The following is an 8,331-nucleotide window of genomic DNA, read 5'->3' as shown; positions in this document are numbered from 1 at the left end:
TGACACAGATGTTAGCTCAGGGCTAATCTTCCTCAGCAAAAAAAAAGAAAAGAAAAATCACTGAATAAAAATATATATGGACATTAGATGAAACTGGATGAAGCTGTACAGAATCCCTCTCTTTTCAACTTTTCTGTAAACCTAGAATTATGCCAAAATAAAAGGTTTCTTCAAAGCCAAACAAAGACCTATGCATATAGAGGAACTTGATATACAATAAAGATGGCACCACTTTTTCGCAGCAGGTTTGCCGCCAGAACACAGGTGTTGTGAAAACCACTGCTGAATCTTAGCCAAAATGGGAAAGGAAAAGACAAATCAACATTGTTGTCATTGGACATGCAGATTTGAGCAAGTCTACCACTACTGGCCATTTGATCTACAAATGTCATGGGATCAACAAAAGAACCATCAAAAAATGTCAGAAGGAGGCTGCTGAGTTGGGAAAGGGCTCCTTCAAGTACCCCTGGGTCCTAGATAAACTGAAAGATGAACATGAGCCTGGTGTCACCATTGATATCTCCCTGTGGAAATTTGAGACTGGCAAGTATTAAGTGACCATCACTGATGCCCCAGGATACAGAGACTTTATCAAAAACGCGATCACAGGCGCCTCGCAGGCTGACTGTGCTGTCCTGATTGTTGCTGTTGGTGTCAGTGAATTTGAAGCAGGCATCTCCAAGAACGGGCAGACCTGTGAGAGTGCCCTTCGGGCTTACACACTGGATGTGAAACAACTAATTGTTGGTGTTAACAAAATGGATTCCTACAGCCAGAAGAGATATGAGGAAATCGTTAAGGAAGTCAGCACCTACATTAAAAAAAATTGGCTACAACCCTGACACAGTAGCATCTGTGCCAATTTCGGTTGGAATGGTGACAACGTGCTGGAGCCAAGTGCTAACATGCCTTGGTTCAAGGGATGGAAATTCACCAAATATAAAGATGGCAATGCCAATGGAATCATGCTGCTTAAAGCTCTGGATTACATCCTGGCACCAAGTGGTCCAACTGGCAAGCCCTTTTGTCTGCCTCTCCAGGTCGTCTACAAAATTGATGGTATTGGTACTGTCCCTACGAGCTGAGTGGAGCTTGGTGTTCTCAAACCCACCTTTGCTCCAGTCAACCTCACAACTGAAATCAAGTCTGCTGAAATGCACCACGAAGCTTTGAGAGAAGCTCTTCCTGGGGACAGCGTGGGCTTCAATGTTAAGATCATGTCTGTCAAAGATGTTCAGCGAGACAATGTGGCTCATGACAGCAAAAATTACCCACTTTGGAAGCAGCTGGCTTCATGGCTCAGGTGACTATCCTGAATCATCCAGGCCACATCAGTGCTGGCTCTGCACCTGTGAGGGACTGTCACACAGCTCACATTGCTTGCAGGTTTGCTGAGCTGAAGGAGAGATTGATTGCCGTTCTGGAGAGAAGCTGGAAGATGGCCCCAGATTCTTGAAATCTGGTGATGCTGCCATCGTTTATATGATTCCTGGCAAGCCCACGTGTGTTGAGAGCTTCTCTGATGGTCCTCCTCTGGGTCACTTTGTGGTTGCTGACATGAGACAGACAGTTGCTGTGGGTGTCGTCAAAGCAGTGAACAAGAGAGCTGCTGAATCAGGCAAGGTCACCAAGTCTGTCCAGATGGCTCAGAAAGCTAAATGAGTATTAGCCCTAACACCTGCCACCCCCGTCATCTTAATCAGTGGTAGAAGCATGGTCTCAGAAATGTTTGTCTCAATTGGCCCTTTGAGGTTAATAGCAAAAGACTGGTTAATAGCAACAATGTATCGTAAAACCTCCAGAAGGAAGGGAGAATGTTTTGTGGACCATTTGTTTGTGTGTGTGTGTGTGTGTGTGTGTGTGTGTGTGTGTGGCAGTTTTACATAATCAGTTTTTAAAATCAACCCTTGTTAATGGAAACAACTTGACCAAAAATCTGTTGCAGAACTTTGAGACCCATTAAAACAAAGTTTAATGAGAAAAAAAAGTGGCACCAAAAATCAACAGGAAAAGGATGATGTGGTTGATTACGGAGCACAGCCACAAATCCCTCCCAGCCCCGTGTGCATGCCTCTTGGCAATACGACTTTGCGGTTCCTCCTTCAGGGGGGAGAGTCGTTTCTTCACACATCCAGGAGCAATTTGGATTTCGAGGTCTCCAGGAGCAGCTGAGTGCCAGTGCCACAACACTGTCATCTTCTCCTCATTTGACATCTCCTCTCCGAGTATTCCTGGCTTGCTAGTTTAAATTGTGACAATTTGTGCATTTGCATTATTTCCTTTACTTTCTTTGGTCTTCATTATTCAATTTACTTCTTTTTGTGTTCATTAACATTTTAATTGCATCAACACTGCAATTTTGCTTTGTTACTATTGAAGTAATCCAGGACCACTAATTTCAAATGTAATTGTATTTTCAGAGGTTTGTTTTGGGCAAATCACCTCCTAAGGTGAAGGAAGACTGATGGAATGGCAGGCAGATTGCCCTGAATGCTCTGGAGATGAGTAAAGCGGATAAAGGTGATTGGGGTGGACAGGGAATGGCAGAGCCCTGGACGAATTAGGAAGGAGACCCTGGACAAGCCATGGGGAAAGAGCATTCCAGGTAGAAACTACAGCAAATGCAAAGGCACTGAGGTGGGAGCATGATTGGAGAGGTCGAGAAATAGCAGAAGGGCCAGTATGTGGACAAGGGAGGGAGGCCCAGCGTGGTAAAAACTATATTGGTTGGAAAGTGAGCCAGGAACAGTTCATGCAGCCCTTGTTGACACAGTAAGGTCTTTGTAGGATTTGAATTGTCTGGATTTGCAGTTCCCAAACTGGGTGCCAAAGTGCCCAAAGCACCTGCAAGAAACCCACATGTTGCCTTGGAATATTTTTGTAAGTTGAAGGAAATACAGCAATTCCTGACATCTGTTGCTATCTACCAACTCAAGGTTGTTCGCGGTTTCAACATCAGACTGTGCTACTTTCCTTTCAGTGATATCATAGCTTTGAAAGCTAGGATTTCAGTGGTTACTGTGATAAAAAGCAAGTACTAAGAAAAATCAACATGGAACAGAAAATGAGAGTGGTCGTGTCCAATCTAATTTCAATGTTGGAGAAATTGTGACATGCCCAACAGGTGCAACTATCCCATTAGTAAACAACTGTGGTCATTTAAGAATAAAATTAAAATATTTTTTCTTTCAGTGAACTTGTATTTTTTTCAAACGGCTACTTAGTTGTTAGAACATAAATACGTATTAAGTTGTTTGGATCTAGCTACTTAATAAATGTAATAGTTTAGCTTTTTTTTTTTTTTTTTTTGGCCCAAGGGCACTGTGAAAAATCATTGAGACTCTAAGGGACCTGTGAACTGAGAAAGTTTGGGAATCTCTGCTCTATGCCCTTAATCAAGCTCACTTTCATTGATTCTGAATTCCTTTTGATGGACTTGGATTTGTTTTCTTTTTGGTAACTTTAAGCTTTCCCTTGGGAATGATCATTAAAAATTTTAATTTTTTTTTGTACACCCATGTTCAAAGCAGCATTATTCACAATAGCCAAAAAGTGGAAGCAACCCAAGTGTCCATGGACTGATGAATGGATAAGCAAAATATAGTATATCCATATAATGGAATATTATTTAGCCTTAAAGAGGAAGGAAATTCTGACATGTGCCACAACATGGATGAACCTTGAAAACATTAGGCTAAGTGAAAGAAGCCAGACACAAAAGAACAAATACTACATGACTACACTTATATAAGGCACCTAGCGTGGTCAGATTCACAGAGACAGAAAGTAGAATGATGGTTGCCAGGGCCTGGGGGGAGAGGGAACTGGGAGTTATTATTTGATGGGTATAGAGTTTCAGTTTTTGAAGATGAAAAAAGTTCTGGAGAAGGATGGAAGTGATGGTTACGCAACAACGCGAATGTACTTAATGCCACTGAACTGTACTCTTAAAAATAGTTGGAATAGTAAATTTTATTGCAATAAAAATTATTTTTGAAATTCATGGGCCACTGTCACCATTCCTAAGACATAAATTAAGATCCTCACCTACAGAGGGCGCCAGTGACAGTTCCTAGTGCATTCCCTTGTTGGGTGAAGCTCCAGGTTCCTCCTCTTCCCAGCACGTGTGCCCCAGTCCTCTGCCTCCCAGCCTCCCCCTCACCGTTCTGAGAACTTTGCTAACGGGTTTTTACTGCTGTTGACCAAAGGGAAACCAACTGGCATATACGTGACTACTCTTCTCTTTCTTCCTTCTGGGAGACACAAAGTCACTTGAGAAGCCAATGTGGTATATATATTTAACCACTCAAAATGGTTAAGATGCTAAATTTCATGTTATGTGTACTTAACCACAGTAAAAAGTAATTTTTAAAAAAGAAAGGTCATATAGTGTCAGGCCTTTGAGGGTGTGAAGAGCTGATGACGGATTTGACTGGCATTTTGGAGGGAAGCCAGGTCCCTCAGAACTCAGTTATGTCACAGAATGCTGGGAAATAGGGATGCTTCTGGGCAAAGGAAGAGGATGAGGAGATAAGCCACGCCTAAGAGGGCCGACGCAGTGGGCCAGAGGTGGGGAGAAAAGGGGTATTCGGAAACCAGGACTGGGAAGAGTGTCACAGCCAGTTTACAGGAAAAGGCAAACAAAATTATGGTGGAAAAGCCCACTCCGGTGTCCCACCAGGGGACCAGGGCTGCTGTCATTCAGAGGAACAAGTTGGAAACTGTTTCCATCGTTACCTAAGAAGGCAAAGTGCGTTTGATCACAAAGACATTCCTAGGGGTTCAAGTGGAAACCAAACACTGTCTCATCCTCGATAAATAATAATACACTAAGTCCATGAAATGGTTTCCTTTATTACTGTGTATGGGGCTTTAACTATTTTAGCTCTAAACTGCACCACCATCCACAACACAAGTACAGTAGGGGCAGAGCTGGGATTCAAACCTCTCAGCTCTGTCCACAGAGCCCACACCCTTACCCACTGCCCTGCACTATGTCAGCTTGCAAGGCTCTTGGTTTTTCAGAGCTAGATGTGCTTCTTTCCCATATTCTACAGATCTTCCTTCCCCCAGCACACTTTCCTTTCTGATGGCAGAGAACTAGGTAGGAAGAGTGTCTGCTCCCAAGGAGGAAGGGAGGACAAGACAAGAGGGCAGAGAGGGGGTTGGGGTCTCTGGAGCAAACTGCCCCTCGATATTAGGTAGGGTTCGGGTGGGCCAGATTCCCCGCAGTATCTGCTGAAGATGAAAAAAGCGCACAGCACACAAACAGTGAGTCACTGGCAGCAGGGAGCAGCCTCAGGGCTTCCATGGGAGGCCAGCACCTTCCAGTCTTGGAGGGGGGAAGAGGTGTCTGTGTTCTCCTCCGGAAACTGAGTTTACTGCTTTCGATACTTTGGAATTTTCACACTGAAAACTCCCATGGATCAGAATTCAGTCATTCACAATGCTCCAAGAACCCCCAAAAGTCTGCTTGTGCTGCCTTCTTCTTTTACAAAGAGAGAAATATGAACAATATATAACCAAACTGATATCATACACAAAAACTAAATGAAAATATATATTTAAGAAAACATTAGAGAATGTCAAGGAATCAGGATAGATTTAGCCCAATTTCCTGAAATCCTACATCTAATTTAAATAGGTTACGGGCTTTTGGAGCCAAAATGGACTTTAGAGTCCAACTTTTGCATTTTGCAGATGTGAAAAAATGAAAGGTCAAATGCCTCTATGGTTGGCTGTCAACCAGTGGCAGAGGAGACACTACTGCACTTGAGACACTACGATATCTTTGACCTTGGACGGACTGTGGGACAGACATCAGCTCTGCACACATGTTCTTAAAGGCCTCCTTCCACAGGCTTTTGCGCCGAACATTCCCCACTCAACCTTTCTAGCGCACCCGCAGTGCTCACAGGCCTCAGCAAACAGGCTCTTTGCTATTCATGTGGCTCTTTGGTGCCAGCTCTGTAAACAAACCACCATTTGTTGCTTTCTAAAAATAAGTCTTTTTAGCTCTGGACAACATTCGCCCTCACTCTCCTGAAAGAAAGGTTGGTTTCTTTGAGGTTGACAAATGGTGGCTTCTGTCTTCCCAGAACGGTGGCAGCCTGTCCTTGTTGAAAGCCCCAAGCCTTCCTTTGACGGCCCAGGTGAGAGGGCAGCTCAGGGCTGGAGTTTGAGCGCACAGCACACAAACATCCTTCAAAATAGGGTTGGATATGTGTGGAGGGAGGTAGCCAGGATCTCAAGGAAGAGGGAAAATAGGGATGGGCCTTAGAGCTAGAAAGAAGGGACAGGGTTGCTCCAAAAGAAAAAAAAAAAGGCAGGAATTAAGACATGTAATTTACAATGTCCTGCAAGGATGCCTCTCACACACAGAATGAATGTAGTGGCTAGAGAGGCACTCCTCAAACTCGTGTGCAAGAAGGGGCAAGATCGCCCAACGGTGCCACCACACAGAAAAGGAGACTAATTTTACTCCATCTTAGCGTCCATCCCCTAATTTCTGTGCCTTTGCAGTGTAAGAGAGCTTCAAATCCTGCCGCAGAGGATCTGTATGAGTCTGTGTCCTAGGTTCCCATCTGAGACATGGAGATACGGATAGTACCAGCGCCAGCACCAGGGGCATGTGATCTGTGCAATCGCTCAGGGGGCTGGGCTCAAAGCCCATGCTTGGTTTAACGCTCTGCTGTCGCTATCTTGATATTCTTAATAATATTTTTTTGTTGTGGGATAAATGACATATAATATCATATTAATTTCAGGTATACAACATAATGATTTGATATTTGTATATATTGCAAAATGACCATCACAGTAAGTCTAATTAACATCCATCACCATACATAGTTATAAATTTTTTTGTGTGATGAGAACTTTTCAGATCTACTCTCTTAGCAACTTTCAAATATGCAATACACTACTGTTAACTATAGTCCCCATACTGTACATTATATCCCCAGGACTTATTTATTTTATAACTGGAAGTTTGTACCTTTTGACTCCCTTCACCCACTTTGCCTTCTCCCTACCCCGTGCCTTTGGCAACCACCAATCTATTCTCTGTATATATAAGCTTGTTTTGTTTTGTTTTTTTAAATATTCCACATGCAAGTAAGATCATATAGTATTTGTCTTTCTCGGTCTGACTTATTTCACCGAGCATAATGTGCTCAAGTTCTATCCATGTTGTTGCAAATGGCAAGATTTCTTTCTTTTTTACAGCTGAATAATATTCCATTGTGTATATATACCACACCTTCTTTATCCATTCATCCATCGATGGACACTTAGGTTCTTGCCATATCTTGGCTATTGTAAATAATGCCGCAATGAACATGGGGTGTATATATATTTTTGAGTTATCTTAATAATTTTTGAACAAGGGGCCCCACATTTTCATTTTGCACTGGGCCAGTAAAGTATGTAGCTCGTCCTGGTTAGTGCCTATCTCAGAGGGCTGTTCTGAGTATCAACGTTTGGGGAGCACTTCATTACCTGGGTCACACTTCATCAGCCTGAATTTGCTTTGATTACAGCTCCTGTCACTCTGCTGAATAACTAAGCGGCTATGACTGCTTTTTATTTTTTAATTTCCTTCGTAGGAGAAAGAGTTTAGGGGGAAACAGCCTTGGTGGAAAGCGTCATTCCTCTTCATGACCCAGATGGATTTTACAAGAGATTCCCCCTTGTTGAAGTGTGTGCTTCCCTCCCCATTTTCCTGACCTAAGAGTTTTTATAGTGCCCAAAAGTTTAGATATTTGACTGCATAATGTTTAGAGAGAGGGAAATGGGGCGGGGAGGTCATTGGTTTCCATGTGGTTGGTGGCACAAAGGTACTTGGAAGTATGGGGTCCAGAGAGGAAGATAAAGGGAATTCTTTGCTTTTCTTGTAAGGTTCCAAAATTCTTAAAGAGATCCCAACCACCTGGTCACACTGTACTCTCCACATTTCCCAAACATCTTTCCAATTTGTCCACTTTCCCCTTCTCTCTGGGCCTGCAAAGCCCCAGCCCAATGCATGGCCATCGCCTCCTGGCTACACTTCCCTCCTGAGCATCTCCCTGGACCCATTTTGTTGTTGTTTGATTAAAAAAAAAAAAACAGCTTTATGGAGATATAATTCACATAATATACAACTCACCCATTTAAAGTTTACAGTTCAATGGGTTCTGGCGTATTACATTATTAATTGTTTTGAAGTTGTGCTAAATACGTATAACAAAATTTGCCATTTTAAGAGTACAATTCAGTGGTGTTCATTACAGTTATGATGCTGTGCAACCATCACCAGTATTTCCAAAACTTGTTCATCACCCCAAAACGAAG

General features: G+C 42.9%; 1 pseudogene; it reads left to right on the top strand.

The window, feature by feature from the left end:
- Window positions 1-298: 298 nt before the first annotated feature.
- LOC101395151 (elongation factor 1-alpha 1 pseudogene) lies at window positions 299-1,662 on the top strand (annotated as a pseudogene).
- Window positions 1,663-8,331: the final 6,669 nt, after the last annotated feature.

This window comes from Ceratotherium simum, chromosome 27 (genome assembly GCF_057802395.1).
Source record: "Ceratotherium simum simum isolate JZ-2026a chromosome 27, ASM5780239v1, whole genome shotgun sequence".
Classification (NCBI taxonomy): Eukaryota; Metazoa; Chordata; class Mammalia; order Perissodactyla; family Rhinocerotidae; genus Ceratotherium; species Ceratotherium simum.
Note: the sequence above shows the minus strand (reverse complement) of the source record. Positions and strands in the feature narration are given on the sequence as shown.